Raw genomic sequence first — 16,438 nt, 5'->3', positions numbered from 1 at the left:
GCAGAAACAAGGTGTGAACAGATGAGCTGCTGCTATTTTCTCCGTTCGGCATGCTTCGTTGTAGCTCTCTTGCCGGTCGCCGGCTTAGCGGCTTGCTTTGCGCGACTAGCTCTGGGGAGAGAAGGAGATAGCGCCGGAAACCTCGCCTTTTGCCTTCTTCGGCGCTGGAACCTGGTTGCTGCGCCTTCTCTTTGTCCATGTGCACACACACGATTCCTCAGCGAAAACCATGCAGAAACCTTTCCACGAGCACCCAGGGATGTGCACCCAGCACCACGTGCACGCACACGCAGCTAGAGAAAAGCACCTACCTTTTCACACACTGATGCCTAAGCAAACGCGTGGCCACACACACGCACACATCCGCAAGCGCGCCTACTCCCATCTATTGAGGGAAAGACGGACGAGCTCTTTGGTTGCTCTTCACAGGCTTGTCCCTGATCTATAGCTGAGGGCAAACACTTGTGTGCTTGTGGGAGAGCCTGTGTCTTTCCTGGAAGCGTTTGGGAGTTTTGCTCAGACGCGTGTTTCCTCAAGTTCAAGAATCAAGATCTAGGATACCTGCAGACAGGTGCCTGTTTGTGTGGAGACAGTCTGTTTGAAACTGTGTTCCTCAGCGCCCGCTCTTTCTCCCCGTCGCTCCACACGCCTGGGAGTCCCTTTCTTTCTCTCCACAAGCACGTGTGTTGACTTCGTCGCACATGTGCATCTGCACAAGCGTTGAGCTCAGCAGAGCGTGTCTCTTGACACTTGATGTGCGTTGGCTGTGTCTGCCTGCTCCAGTGAAGAGAGAAACGGGAAATCATCTTGGTAGAGGCAACAAAGCAAAAGCGAGGCAGGATTGACATCTGCTCAACAGAGACGGATTCCCTGCGCTGACACAGTTCACAGTTACACGAGAAGCAATCTGAGCGGTCCGTCGACCGGAGACGTGTTTCCCAAGAGGTCGTTTAGCGAGTGAACAGCAGTGTGCGCGACTTTCAGGAGTGTGCCTGGAAAGTGCCAGAATCACCAGGAGCATCTGTGCAAAAGCTGCTGCCTCTGTGACCGCATTGAGGCACGTTCGCGTGTCTGCGAGTATATAGACGGCTCTTTCGCGTTCACTCCGAGGGAAACGGTCCGCTATTGCTTCTGTGCGCACAGACGCGATTCCCTTGTCTCTTGCGAACACAGGGAACTCTGTGCATCCAAATCTACAGGCTAAGGACGCGTCTGCATATGTTTTGGTGAACAATCGAGTGTGCGTGTTCTGACAGCTGCCTCTATGCAGACGTCTCCACAGAGCCACTTCTGAATGCCCCGCAGCCCAGGACTGAATGGATACACTAACAAGTGCACCGGTGTGAGCAACCACATATGCAGAAGGACGTCTTTCATCTCACAGAAGCGCGAACGTCTTGGCGTTCAAGCACATGGCAGAAACAAGGTGTGAACAGATGAGCTGCTGCTATTTTCTCCGTTCGGCATGCTTCGTTGTAGCTCTCTTGCCGGTCGCCGGCTTAGCGGCTTGCTTTGCGCGACTAGCTCTGGGGAGAGAAGGAGATAGCGCCGGAAACCTCGCCTTTTGCCTTCTTCGGCGCTGGAACCTGGTTGCTGCGCCTTCTCTTTGTCCATGTGCACACACACGATTCCTCAGCGAAAACCATGCAGAAACCTTTCCACGAGCACCCAGGGATGTGCACCCAGCACCACGTGCACGCACACGCAGCTAGAGAAAAGCACCTACCTTTTCACACACTGATGCCTAAGCAAACGCGTGGCCACACACACGCACACATCCGCAAGCGCGCCTACTCCCATCTATTGAGGGAAAGACGGACGAGCTCTTTGGTTGCTCTTCACAGGCTTGTCCCTGATCTATAGCTGAGGGCAAACACTTGTGTGCTTGTGGGAGAGCCTGTGTCTTTCCTGGAAGCGTTTGGGAGTTTTGCTCAGACGCGTGTTTCCTCAAGTTCAAGAATCAAGATCTAGGATACCTGCAGACAGGTGCCTGTTTGTGTGGAGACAGTCTGTTTGAAACTGTGTTCCTCAGCGCCCGCTCTTTCTCCCCGTCGCTCCACACGCCTGGGAGTCCCTTTCTTTCTCTCCACAAGCACGTGTGTTGACTTCGTCGCACATGTGCATCTGCACAAGCGTTGAGCTCAGCAGAGCGTGTCTCTTGACACTTGATGTGCGTTGGCTGTGTCTGCCTGCTCCAGTGAAGAGAGAAACGGGAAATCATCTTGGTAGAGGCAACAAAGCAAAAGCGAGGCAGGATTGACATCTGCTCAACAGAGACGGATTCCCTGCGCTGACACAGTTCACAGTTACACGAGAAGCAATCTGAGCGGTCCGTCGACCGGAGACGTGTTTCCCAAGAGGTCGTTTAGCGAGTGAACAGCAGTGTGCGCGACTTTCAGGAGTGTGCCTGGAAAGTGCCAGAATCACCAGGAGCATCTGTGCAAAAGCTGCTGCCTCTGTGACCGCATTGAGGCACGTTCGCGTGTCTGCGAGTATATAGACGGCTCTTTCGCGTTCACTCCGAGGGAAACGGTCCGCTATTGCTTCTGTGCGCACAGACGCGATTCCCTTGTCTCTTGCGAACACAGGGAACTCTGTGCATCCAAATCTACAGGCTAAGGACGCGTCTGCATATGTTTTGGTGAACAATCGAGTGTGCGTGTTCTGACAGCTGCCTCTATGCAGACGTCTCCACAGAGCCACTTCTGAATGCCCCGCAGCCCAGGACTGAATGGATACACTAACAAGTGCACCGGTGTGAGCAACCACATATGCAGAAGGACGTCTTTCATCTCACAGAAGCGCGAACGTCTTGGCGTTCAAGCACATGGCAGAAACAAGGTGTGAACAGATGAGCTGCTGCTATTTTCTCCGTTCGGCATGCTTCGTTGTAGCTCTCTTGCCGGTCGCCGGCTTAGCGGCTTGCTTTGCGCGACTAGCTCTGGGGAGAGAAGGAGATAGCGCCGGAAACCTCGCCTTTTGCCTTCTTCGGCGCTGGAACCTGGTTGCTGCGCCTTCTCTTTGTCCATGTGCACACACACGATTCCTCAGCGAAAACCATGCAGAAACCTTTCCACGAGCACCCAGGGATGTGCACCCAGCACCACGTGCACGCACACGCAGCTAGAGAAAAGCACCTACCTTTTCACACACTGATGCCTAAGCAAACGCGTGGCCACACACACGCACACATCCGCAAGCGCGCCTACTCCCATCTATTGAGGGAAAGACGGACGAGCTCTTTGGTTGCTCTTCACAGGCTTGTCCCTGATCTATAGCTGAGGGCAAACACTTGTGTGCTTGTGGGAGAGCCTGTGTCTTTCCTGGAAGCGTTTGGGAGTTTTGCTCAGACGCGTGTTTCCTCAAGTTCAAGAATCAAGATCTAGGATACCTGCAGACAGGTGCCTGTTTGTGTGGAGACAGTCTGTTTGAAACTGTGTTCCTCAGCGCCCGCTCTTTCTCCCCGTCGCTCCACACGCCTGGGAGTCCCTTTCTTTCTCTCCACAAGCACGTGTGTTGACTTCGTCGCACATGTGCATCTGCACAAGCGTTGAGCTCAGCAGAGCGTGTCTCTTGACACTTGATGTGCGTTGGCTGTGTCTGCCTGCTCCAGTGAAGAGAGAAACGGGAAATCATCTTGGTAGAGGCAACAAAGCAAAAGCGAGGCAGGATTGACATCTGCTCAACAGAGACGGATTCCCTGCGCTGACACAGTTCACAGTTACACGAGAAGCAATCTGAGCGGTCCGTCGACCGGAGACGTGTTTCCCAAGAGGTCGTTTAGCGAGTGAACAGCAGTGTGCGCGACTTTCAGGAGTGTGCCTGGAAAGTGCCAGAATCACCAGGAGCATCTGTGCAAAAGCTGCTGCCTCTGTGACCGCATTGAGGCACGTTCGCGTGTCTGCGAGTATATAGACGGCTCTTTCGCGTTCACTCCGAGGGAAACGGTCCGCTATTGCTTCTGTGCGCACAGACGCGATTCCCTTGTCTCTTGCGAACACAGGGAACTCTGTGCATCCAAATCTACAGGCTAAGGACGCGTCTGCATATGTTTTGGTGAACAATCGAGTGTGCGTGTTCTGACAGCTGCCTCTATGCAGACGTCTCCACAGAGCCACTTCTGAATGCCCCGCAGCCCAGGACTGAATGGATACACTAACAAGTGCACCGGTGTGAGCAACCACATATGCAGAAGGACGTCTTTCATCTCACAGAAGCGCGAACGTCTTGGCGTTCAAGCACATGGCAGAAACAAGGTGTGAACAGATGAGCTGCTGCTATTTTCTCCGTTCGGCATGCTTCGTTGTAGCTCTCTTGCCGGTCGCCGGCTTAGCGGCTTGCTTTGCGCGACTAGCTCTGGGGAGAGAAGGAGATAGCGCCGGAAACCTCGCCTTTTGCCTTCTTCGGCGCTGGAACCTGGTTGCTGCGCCTTCTCTTTGTCCATGTGCACACACACGATTCCTCAGCGAAAACCATGCAGAAACCTTTCCACGAGCACCCAGGGATGTGCACCCAGCACCACGTGCACGCACACGCAGCTAGAGAAAAGCACCTACCTTTTCACACACTGATGCCTAAGCAAACGCGTGGCCACACACACGCACACATCCGCAAGCGCGCCTACTCCCATCTATTGAGGGAAAGACGGACGAGCTCTTTGGTTGCTCTTCACAGGCTTGTCCCTGATCTATAGCTGAGGGCAAACACTTGTGTGCTTGTGGGAGAGCCTGTGTCTTTCCTGGAAGCGTTTGGGAGTTTTGCTCAGACGCGTGTTTCCTCAAGTTCAAGAATCAAGATCTAGGATACCTGCAGACAGGTGCCTGTTTGTGTGGAGACAGTCTGTTTGAAACTGTGTTCCTCAGCGCCCGCTCTTTCTCCCCGTCGCTCCACACGCCTGGGAGTCCCTTTCTTTCTCTCCACAAGCACGTGTGTTGACTTCGTCGCACATGTGCATCTGCACAAGCGTTGAGCTCAGCAGAGCGTGTCTCTTGACACTTGATGTGCGTTGGCTGTGTCTGCCTGCTCCAGTGAAGAGAGAAACGGGAAATCATCTTGGTAGAGGCAACAAAGCAAAAGCGAGGCAGGATTGACATCTGCTCAACAGAGACGGATTCCCTGCGCTGACACAGTTCACAGTTACACGAGAAGCAATCTGAGCGGTCCGTCGACCGGAGACGTGTTTCCCAAGAGGTCGTTTAGCGAGTGAACAGCAGTGTGCGCGACTTTCAGGAGTGTGCCTGGAAAGTGCCAGAATCACCAGGAGCATCTGTGCAAAAGCTGCTGCCTCTGTGACCGCATTGAGGCACGTTCGCGTGTCTGCGAGTATATAGACGGCTCTTTCGCGTTCACTCCGAGGGAAACGGTCCGCTATTGCTTCTGTGCGCACAGACGCGATTCCCTTGTCTCTTGCGAACACAGGGAACTCTGTGCATCCAAATCTACAGGCTAAGGACGCGTCTGCATATGTTTTGGTGAACAATCGAGTGTGCGTGTTCTGACAGCTGCCTCTATGCAGACGTCTCCACAGAGCCACTTCTGAATGCCCCGCAGCCCAGGACTGAATGGATACACTAACAAGTGCACCGGTGTGAGCAACCACATATGCAGAAGGACGTCTTTCATCTCACAGAAGCGCGAACGTCTTGGCGTTCAAGCACATGGCAGAAACAAGGTGTGAACAGATGAGCTGCTGCTATTTTCTCCGTTCGGCATGCTTCGTTGTAGCTCTCTTGCCGGTCGCCGGCTTAGCGGCTTGCTTTGCGCGACTAGCTCTGGGGAGAGAAGGAGATAGCGCCGGAAACCTCGCCTTTTGCCTTCTTCGGCGCTGGAACCTGGTTGCTGCGCCTTCTCTTTGTCCATGTGCACACACACGATTCCTCAGCGAAAACCATGCAGAAACCTTTCCACGAGCACCCAGGGATGTGCACCCAGCACCACGTGCACGCACACGCAGCTAGAGAAAAGCACCTACCTTTTCACACACTGATGCCTAAGCAAACGCGTGGCCACACACACGCACACATCCGCAAGCGCGCCTACTCCCATCTATTGAGGGAAAGACGGACGAGCTCTTTGGTTGCTCTTCACAGGCTTGTCCCTGATCTATAGCTGAGGGCAAACACTTGTGTGCTTGTGGGAGAGCCTGTGTCTTTCCTGGAAGCGTTTGGGAGTTTTGCTCAGACGCGTGTTTCCTCAAGTTCAAGAATCAAGATCTAGGATACCTGCAGACAGGTGCCTGTTTGTGTGGAGACAGTCTGTTTGAAACTGTGTTCCTCAGCGCCCGCTCTTTCTCCCCGTCGCTCCACACGCCTGGGAGTCCCTTTCTTTCTCTCCACAAGCACGTGTGTTGACTTCGTCGCACATGTGCATCTGCACAAGCGTTGAGCTCAGCAGAGCGTGTCTCTTGACACTTGATGTGCGTTGGCTGTGTCTGCCTGCTCCAGTGAAGAGAGAAACGGGAAATCATCTTGGTAGAGGCAACAAAGCAAAAGCGAGGCAGGATTGACATCTGCTCAACAGAGACGGATTCCCTGCGCTGACACAGTTCACAGTTACACGAGAAGCAATCTGAGCGGTCCGTCGACCGGAGACGTGTTTCCCAAGAGGTCGTTTAGCGAGTGAACAGCAGTGTGCGCGACTTTCAGGAGTGTGCCTGGAAAGTGCCAGAATCACCAGGAGCATCTGTGCAAAAGCTGCTGCCTCTGTGACCGCATTGAGGCACGTTCGCGTGTCTGCGAGTATATAGACGGCTCTTTCGCGTTCACTCCGAGGGAAACGGTCCGCTATTGCTTCTGTGCGCACAGACGCGATTCCCTTGTCTCTTGCGAACACAGGGAACTCTGTGCATCCAAATCTACAGGCTAAGGACGCGTCTGCATATGTTTTGGTGAACAATCGAGTGTGCGTGTTCTGACAGCTGCCTCTATGCAGACGTCTCCACAGAGCCACTTCTGAATGCCCCGCAGCCCAGGACTGAATGGATACACTAACAAGTGCACCGGTGTGAGCAACCACATATGCAGAAGGACGTCTTTCATCTCACAGAAGCGCGAACGTCTTGGCGTTCAAGCACATGGCAGAAACAAGGTGTGAACAGATGAGCTGCTGCTATTTTCTCCGTTCGGCATGCTTCGTTGTAGCTCTCTTGCCGGTCGCCGGCTTAGCGGCTTGCTTTGCGCGACTAGCTCTGGGGAGAGAAGGAGATAGCGCCGGAAACCTCGCCTTTTGCCTTCTTCGGCGCTGGAACCTGGTTGCTGCGCCTTCTCTTTGTCCATGTGCACACACACGATTCCTCAGCGAAAACCATGCAGAAACCTTTCCACGAGCACCCAGGGATGTGCACCCAGCACCACGTGCACGCACACGCAGCTAGAGAAAAGCACCTACCTTTTCACACACTGATGCCTAAGCAAACGCGTGGCCACACACACGCACACATCCGCAAGCGCGCCTACTCCCATCTATTGAGGGAAAGACGGACGAGCAACGTCCTGACAGGCTTGAGGGGAAAAACGTCCGTTGACGGTTGGCGTACTGCACGCCCGCCTACGGGGCTGCAGGGGAATCCACATTTGGAAGGTACCTGAAGATGTGTGCCTGTTCTTGGAGCTCCGCTAGTAGGGTAGCAAAGAGACTCGTAGGCAGTACTGAATGCTGCTCCGTGCTACTTCTCCTCCGCTGGCAAATGCTTCACAGTCGCCCTAGGAAAGACGTTTAACAATCGATCTCCAAGAGGAACGAAACACATGATGCCGTAAGGCGAAAGAATAGCAGGGCATCTCTTCACAGGCTTGTCCCTGATCTATAGCTGAGGGCAAACACTTGTGTGCTTGTGGGAGAGCCTGTGTCTTTCCTGGAAGCGTTTGGGAGTTTTGCTCAGACGCGTGTTTCCTCAAGTTCAAGAATCAAGATCTAGGATACCTGCAGACAGGTGCCTGTTTGTGTGGAGACAGTCTGTTTGAAACTGTGTTCCTCAGCGCCCGCTCTTTCTCCCCGTCGCTCCACACGCCTGGGAGTCCCTTTCTTTCTCTCCACAAGCACGTGTGTTGACTTCGTCGCACATGTGCATCTGCACAAGCGTTGAGCTCAGCAGAGCGTGTCTCTTGACACTTGATGTGCGTTGGCTGTGTCTGCCTGCTCCAGTGAAGAGAGAAACGGGAAATCATCTTGGTAGAGGCAACAAAGCAAAAGCGAGGCAGGATTGACATCTGCTCAACAGAGACGGATTCCCTGCGCTGACACAGTTCACAGTTACACGAGAAGCAATCTGAGCGGTCCGTCGACCGGAGACGTGTTTCCCAAGAGGTCGTTTAGCGAGTGAACAGCAGTGTGCGCGACTTTCAGGAGTGTGCCTGGAAAGTGCCAGAATCACCAGGAGCATCTGTGCAAAAGCTGCTGCCTCTGTGACCGCATTGAGGCACGTTCGCGTGTCTGCGAGTATATAGACGGCTCTTTCGCGTTCACTCCGAGGGAAACGGTCCGCTATTGCTTCTGTGCGCACAGACGCGATTCCCTTGTCTCTTGCGAACACAGGGAACTCTGTGCATCCAAATCTACAGGCTAAGGACGCGTCTGCATATGTTTTGGTGAACAATCGAGTGTGCGTGTTCTGACAGCTGCCTCTATGCAGACGTCTCCACAGAGCCACTTCTGAATGCCCCGCAGCCCAGGACTGAATGGATACACTAACAAGTGCACCGGTGTGAGCAACCACATATGCAGAAGGACGTCTTTCATCTCACAGAAGCGCGAACGTCTTGGCGTTCAAGCACATGGCAGAAACAAGGTGTGAACAGATGAGCTGCTGCTATTTTCTCCGTTCGGCATGCTTCGTTGTAGCTCTCTTGCCGGTCGCCGGCTTAGCGGCTTGCTTTGCGCGACTAGCTCTGGGGAGAGAAGGAGATAGCGCCGGAAACCTCGCCTTTTGCCTTCTTCGGCGCTGGAACCTGGTTGCTGCGCCTTCTCTTTGTCCATGTGCACACACACGATTCCTCAGCGAAAACCATGCAGAAACCTTTCCACGAGCACCCAGGGATGTGCACCCAGCACCACGTGCACGCACACGCAGCTAGAGAAAAGCACCTACCTTTTCACACACTGAAGCCTAAGCAAACGCGTGGCCACACACACGCACACATCCGCAAGCGCGCCTACTCCCATCTATTGAGGGAAAGACGGACGAGCTCTTTGGTTGCTCTTCACAGGCTTGTCCCTGATCTATAGCTGAGGGCAAACACTTGTGTGCTTGTGGGAGAGCCTGTGTCTTTCCTGGAAGCGTTTGGGAGTTTTGCTCAGACGCGTGTTTCCTCAAGTTCAAGAATCAAGATCTAGGATACCTGCAGACAGGTGCCTGTTTGTGTGGAGACAGTCTGTTTGAAACTGTGTTCCTCAGCGCCCGCTCTTTCTCCCCGTCGCTCCACACGCCTGGGAGTCCCTTTCTTTCTCTCCACAAGCACGTGTGTTGACTTCGTCGCACATGTGCATCTGCACAAGCGTTGAGCTCAGCAGAGCGTGTCTCTTGACACTTGATGTGCGTTGGCTGTGTCTGCCTGCTCCAGTGAAGAGAGAAACGGGAAATCATCTTGGTAGAGGCAACAAAGCAAAAGCGAGGCAGGATTGACATCTGCTCAACAGAGACGGATTCCCTGCGCTGACACAGTTCACAGTTACACGAGAAGCAATCTGAGCGGTCCGTCGACCGGAGACGTGTTTCCCAAGAGGTCGTTTAGCGAGTGAACAGCAGTGTGCGCGACTTTCAGGAGTGTGCCTGGAAAGTGCCAGAATCACCAGGAGCATCTGTGCAAAAGCTGCTGCCTCTGTGACCGCATTGAGGCACGTTCGCGTGTCTGCGAGTATATAGACGGCTCTTTCGCGTTCACTCCGAGGGAAACGGTCCGCTATTGCTTCTGTGCGCACAGACGCGATTCCCTTGTCTCTTGCGAACACAGGGAACTCTGTGCATCCAAATCTACAGGCTAAGGACGCGTCTGCATATGTTTTGGTGAACAATCGAGTGTGCGTGTTCTGACAGCTGCCTCTATGCAGACGTCTCCACAGAGCCACTTCTGAATGCCCCGCAGCCCAGGACTGAATGGATACACTAACAAGTGCACCGGTGTGAGCAACCACATATGCAGAAGGACGTCTTTCATCTCACAGAAGCGCGAACGTCTTGGCGTTCAAGCACATGGCAGAAACAAGGTGTGAACAGATGAGCTGCTGCTATTTTCTCCGTTCGGCATGCTTCGTTGTAGCTCTCTTGCCGGTCGCCGGCTTAGCGGCTTGCTTTGCGCGACTAGCTCTGGGGAGAGAAGGAGATAGCGCCGGAAACCTCGCCTTTTGCCTTCTTCGGCGCTGGAACCTGGTTGCTGCGCCTTCTCTTTGTCCATGTGCACACACACGATTCCTCAGCGAAAACCATGCAGAAACCTTTCCACGAGCACCCAGGGATGTGCACCCAGCACCACGTGCACGCACACGCAGCTAGAGAAAAGCACCTACCTTTTCACACACTGAAGCCTAAGCAAACGCGTGGCCACACACACGCACACATCCGCAAGCGCGCCTACTCCCATCTATTGAGGGAAAGACGGACGAGCTCTTTGGTTGCTCTTCACAGGCTTGTCCCTGATCTATAGCTGAGGGCAAACACTTGTGTGCTTGTGGGAGAGCCTGTGTCTTTCCTGGAAGCGTTTGGGAGTTTTGCTCAGACGCGTGTTTCCTCAAGTTCAAGAATCAAGATCTAGGATACCTGCAGACAGGTGCCTGTTTGTGTGGAGACAGTCTGTTTGAAACTGTGTTCCTCAGCGCCCGCTCTTTCTCCCCGTCGCTCCACACGCCTGGGAGTCCCTTTCTTTCTCTCCACAAGCACGTGTGTTGACTTCGTCGCACATGTGCATCTGCACAAGCGTTGAGCTCAGCAGAGCGTGTCTCTTGACACTTGATGTGCGTTGGCTGTGTCTGCCTGCTCCAGTGAAGAGAGAAACGGGAAATCATCTTGGTAGAGGCAACAAAGCAAAAGCGAGGCAGGATTGACATCTGCTCAACAGAGACGGATTCCCTGCGCTGACACAGTTCACAGTTACACGAGAAGCAATCTGAGCGGTCCGTCGACCGGAGACGTGTTTCCCAAGAGGTCGTTTAGCGAGTGAACAGCAGTGTGCGCGACTTTCAGGAGTGTGCCTGGAAAGTGCCAGAATCACCAGGAGCATCTGTGCAAAAGCTGCTGCCTCTGTGACCGCATTGAGGCACGTTCGCGTGTCTGCGAGTATATAGACGGCTCTTTCGCGTTCACTCCGAGGGAAACGGTCCGCTATTGCTTCTGTGCGCACAGACGCGATTCCCTTGTCTCTTGCGAACACAGGGAACTCTGTGCATCCAAATCTACAGGCTAAGGACGCGTCTGCATATGTTTTGGTGAACAATCGAGTGTGCGTGTTCTGACAGCTGCCTCTATGCAGACGTCTCCACAGAGCCACTTCTGAATGCCCCGCAGCCCAGGACTGAATGGATACACTAACAAGTGCACCGGTGTGAGCAACCACATATGCAGAAGGACGTCTTTCATCTCACAGAAGCGCGAACGTCTTGGCGTTCAAGCACATGGCAGAAACAAGGTGTGAACAGATGAGCTGCTGCTATTTTCTCCGTTCGGCATGCTTCGTTGTAGCTCTCTTGCCGGTCGCCGGCTTAGCGGCTTGCTTTGCGCGACTAGCTCTGGGGAGAGAAGGAGATAGCGCCGGAAACCTCGCCTTTTGCCTTCTTCGGCGCTGGAACCTGGTTGCTGCGCCTTCTCTTTGTCCATGTGCACACACACGATTCCTCAGCGAAAACCATGCAGAAACCTTTCCACGAGCACCCAGGGATGTGCACCCAGCACCACGTGCACGCACACGCAGCTAGAGAAAAGCACCTACCTTTTCACACACTGAAGCCTAAGCAAACGCGTGGCCACACACACGCACACATCCGCAAGCGCGCCTACTCCCATCTATTGAGGGAAAGACGGACGAGCTCTTTGGTTGCTCTTCACAGGCTTGTCCCTGATCTATAGCTGAGGGCAAACACTTGTGTGCTTGTGGGAGAGCCTGTGTCTTTCCTGGAAGCGTTTGGGAGTTTTGCTCAGACGCGTGTTTCCTCAAGTTCAAGAATCAAGATCTAGGATACCTGCAGACAGGTGCCTGTTTGTGTGGAGACAGTCTGTTTGAAACTGTGTTCCTCAGCGCCCGCTCTTTCTCCCCGTCGCTCCACACGCCTGGGAGTCCCTTTCTTTCTCTCCACAAGCACGTGTGTTGACTTCGTCGCACATGTGCATCTGCACAAGCGTTGAGCTCAGCAGAGCGTGTCTCTTGACACTTGATGTGCGTTGGCTGTGTCTGCCTGCTCCAGTGAAGAGAGAAACGGGAAATCATCTTGGTAGAGGCAACAAAGCAAAAGCGAGGCAGGATTGACATCTGCTCAACAGAGACGGATTCCCTGCGCTGACACAGTTCACAGTTACACGAGAAGCAATCTGAGCGGTCCGTCGACCGGAGACGTGTTTCCCAAGAGGTCGTTTAGCGAGTGAACAGCAGTGTGCGCGACTTTCAGGAGTGTGCCTGGAAAGTGCCAGAATCACCAGGAGCATCTGTGCAAAAGCTGCTGCCTCTGTGACCGCATTGAGGCACGTTCGCGTGTCTGCGAGTATATAGACGGCTCTTTCGCGTTCACTCCGAGGGAAACGGTCCGCTATTGCTTCTGTGCGCACAGACGCGATTCCCTTGTCTCTTGCGAACACAGGGAACTCTGTGCATCCAAATCTACAGGCTAAGGACGCGTCTGCATATGTTTTGGTGAACAATCGAGTGTGCGTGTTCTGACAGCTGCCTCTATGCAGACGTCTCCACAGAGCCACTTCTGAATGCCCCGCAGCCCAGGACTGAATGGATACACTAACAAGTGCACCGGTGTGAGCAACCACATATGCAGAAGGACGTCTTTCATCTCACAGAAGCGCGAACGTCTTGGCGTTCAAGCACATGGCAGAAACAAGGTGTGAACAGATGAGCTGCTGCTATTTTCTCCGTTCGGCATGCTTCGTTGTAGCTCTCTTGCCGGTCGCCGGCTTAGCGGCTTGCTTTGCGCGACTAGCTCTGGGGAGAGAAGGAGATAGCGCCGGAAACCTCGCCTTTTGCCTTCTTCGGCGCTGGAACCTGGTTGCTGCGCCTTCTCTTTGTCCATGTGCACACACACGATTCCTCAGCGAAAACCATGCAGAAACCTTTCCACGAGCACCCAGGGATGTGCACCCAGCACCACGTGCACGCACACGCAGCTAGACAAAAGCACCTACCTTTTCACACACTGATGCCTAAGCAAACGCGTGGCCACACACACGCACACATCCGCAAGCGCGCCTACTCCCATCTATTGAGGGAAAGACGGACGAGCAACGTCCTGACAGGCTTGAGGGGAAAAACGTCCGTTGACGGTTGGCGTACTGCACGCCCGCCTACGGGGCTGCAGGGGAATCCACATTTGGAAGGTACCTGAAGATGTGTGCCTGTTCTTGGAGCTCCGCTAGTAGGGTAGCAAAGAGACTCGTAGGCAGTACTGAATGCTGCTCCGTGCTACTTCTCCTCCGCTGGCAAATGCTTCACAGTCGCCCTAGGAAAGACGTTTAACAATCGATCTCCAAGAGGAACGAAACACATGATGCCGTAAGGCGAAAGAATAGCAGGGCATCTCTTCACAGGCTTGTCCCTGATCTATAGCTGAGGGCAAACACTTGTGTGCTTGTGGGAGAGCCTGTGTCTTTCCTGGAAGCGTTTGGGAGTTTTGCTCAGACGCGTGTTTCCTCAAGTTCAAGAATCAAGATCTAGGATACCTGCAGACAGGTGCCTGTTTGTGTGGAGACAGTCTGTTTGAAACTGTGTTCCTCAGCGCCCGCTCTTTCTCCCCGTCGCTCCACACGCCTGGGAGTCCCTTTCTTTCTCTCCACAAGCACGTGTGTTGACTTCGTCGCACATGTGCATCTGCACAAGCGTTGAGCTCAGCAGAGCGTGTCTCTTGACACTTGATGTGCGTTGGCTGTGTCTGCCTGCTCCAGTGAAGAGAGAAACGGGAAATCATCTTGGTAGAGGCAACAAAGCAAAAGCGAGGCAGGATTGACATCTGCTCAACAGAGACGGATTCCCTGCGCTGACACAGTTCACAGTTACACGAGAAGCAATCTGAGCGGTCCGTCGACCGGAGACGTGTTTCCCAAGAGGTCGTTTAGCGAGTGAACAGCAGTGTGCGCGACTTTCAGGAGTGTGCCTGGAAAGTGCCAGAATCACCAGGAGCATCTGTGCAAAAGCTGCTGCCTCTGTGACCGCATTGAGGCACGTTCGCGTGTCTGCGAGTATATAGACGGCTCTTTCGCGTTCACTCCGAGGGAAACGGTCCGCTATTGCTTCTGTGCGCACAGACGCGATTCCCTTGTCTCTTGCGAACACAGGGAACTCTGTGCATCCAAATCTACAGGCTAAGGACGCGTCTGCATATGTTTTGGTGAACAATCGAGTGTGCGTGTTCTGACAGCTGCCTCTATGCAGACGTCTCCACAGAGCCACTTCTGAATGCCCCGCAGCCCAGGACTGAATGGATACACTAACAAGTGCACCGGTGTGAGCAACCACATATGCAGAAGGACGTCTTTCATCTCACAGAAGCGCGAACGTCTTGGCGTTCAAGCACATGGCAGAAACAAGGTGTGAACAGATGAGCTGCTGCTATTTTCTCCGTTCGGCATGCTTCGTTGTAGCTCTCTTGCCGGTCGCCGGCTTAGCGGCTTGCTTTGCGCGACTAGCTCTGGGGAGAGAAGGAGATAGCGCCGGAAACCTCGCCTTTTGCCTTCTTCGGCGCTGGAACCTGGTTGCTGCGCCTTCTCTTTGTCCATGTGCACACACACGATTCCTCAGCGAAAACCATGCAGAAACCTTTCCACGAGCACCCAGGGATGTGCACCCAGCACCACGTGCACGCACACGCAGCTAGAGAAAAGCACCTACCTTTTCACACACTGAAGCCTAAGCAAACGCGTGGCCACACACACGCACACATCCGCAAGCGCGCCTACTCCCATCTATTGAGGGAAAGACGGACGAGCTCTTTGGTTGCTCTTCACAGGCTTGTCCCTGATCTATAGCTGAGGGCAAACACTTGTGTGCTTGTGGGAGAGCCTGTGTCTTTCCTGGAAGCGTTTGGGAGTTTTGCTCAGACGCGTGTTTCCTCAAGTTCAAGAATCAAGATCTAGGATACCTGCAGACAGGTGCCTGTTTGTGTGGAGACAGTCTGTTTGAAACTGTGTTCCTCAGCGCCCGCTCTTTCTCCCCGTCGCTCCACACGCCTGGGAGTCCCTTTCTTTCTCTCCACAAGCACGTGTGTTGACTTCGTCGCACATGTGCATCTGCACAAGCGTTGAGCTCAGCAGAGCGTGTCTCTTGACACTTGATGTGCGTTGGCTGTGTCTGCCTGCTCCAGTGAAGAGAGAAACGGGAAATCATCTTGGTAGAGGCAACAAAGCAAAAGCGAGGCAGGATTGACATCTGCTCAACAGAGACGGATTCCCTGCGCTGACACAGTTCACAGTTACACGAGAAGCAATCTGAGCGGTCCGTCGACCGGAGACGTGTTTCCCAAGAGGTCGTTTAGCGAGTGAACAGCAGTGTGCGCGACTTTCAGGAGTGTGCCTGGAAAGTGCCAGAATCACCAGGAGCATCTGTGCAAAAGCTGCTGCCTCTGTGACCGCATTGAGGCACGTTCGCGTGTCTGCGAGTATATAGACGGCTCTTTCGCGTTCACTCCGAGGGAAACGGTCCGCTATTGCTTCTGTGCGCACAGACGCGATTCCCTTGTCTCTTGCGAACACAGGGAACTCTGTGCATCCAAATCTACAGGCTAAGGACGCGTCTGCATATGTTTTGGTGAACAATCGAGTGTGCGTGTTCTGACAGCTGCCTCTATGCAGACGTCTCCACAGAGCCACTTCTGAATGCCCCGCAGCCCAGGACTGAATGGATACACTAACAAGTGCACCGGTGTGAGCAACCACATATGCAGAAGGACGTCTTTCATCTCACAGAAGCGCGAACGTCTTGGCGTTCAAGCACATGGCAGAAACAAGGTGTGAACAGATGAGCTGCTGCTATTTTCTCCGTTCGGCATGCTTCGTTGTAGCTCTCTTGCCGGTCGCCGGCTTAGCGGCTTGCTTTGCGCGACTAGCTCTGGGGAGAGAAGGAGATAGCGCCGGAAACCTCGCCTTTTGCCTTCTTCGGCGCTGGAACCTGGTTGCTGCGCCTTCTCTTTGTCCATGTGCACACACACGATTCCTCAGCGAAAACCATGCAGAAACCTTTCCACGAGCACCCAGGGATGTGCACCCAGCACCACGTGCACGCACACGCAGCTAGAGAAAAGC

Source organism: Patagioenas fasciata, unplaced genomic scaffold (assembly GCF_037038585.1).
Source record: "Patagioenas fasciata isolate bPatFas1 unplaced genomic scaffold, bPatFas1.hap1 Unplaced_2, whole genome shotgun sequence".
Classification (NCBI taxonomy): domain Eukaryota; kingdom Metazoa; phylum Chordata; class Aves; order Columbiformes; family Columbidae; genus Patagioenas; species Patagioenas fasciata.
This window is presented reverse-complemented; position numbering follows the sequence as displayed.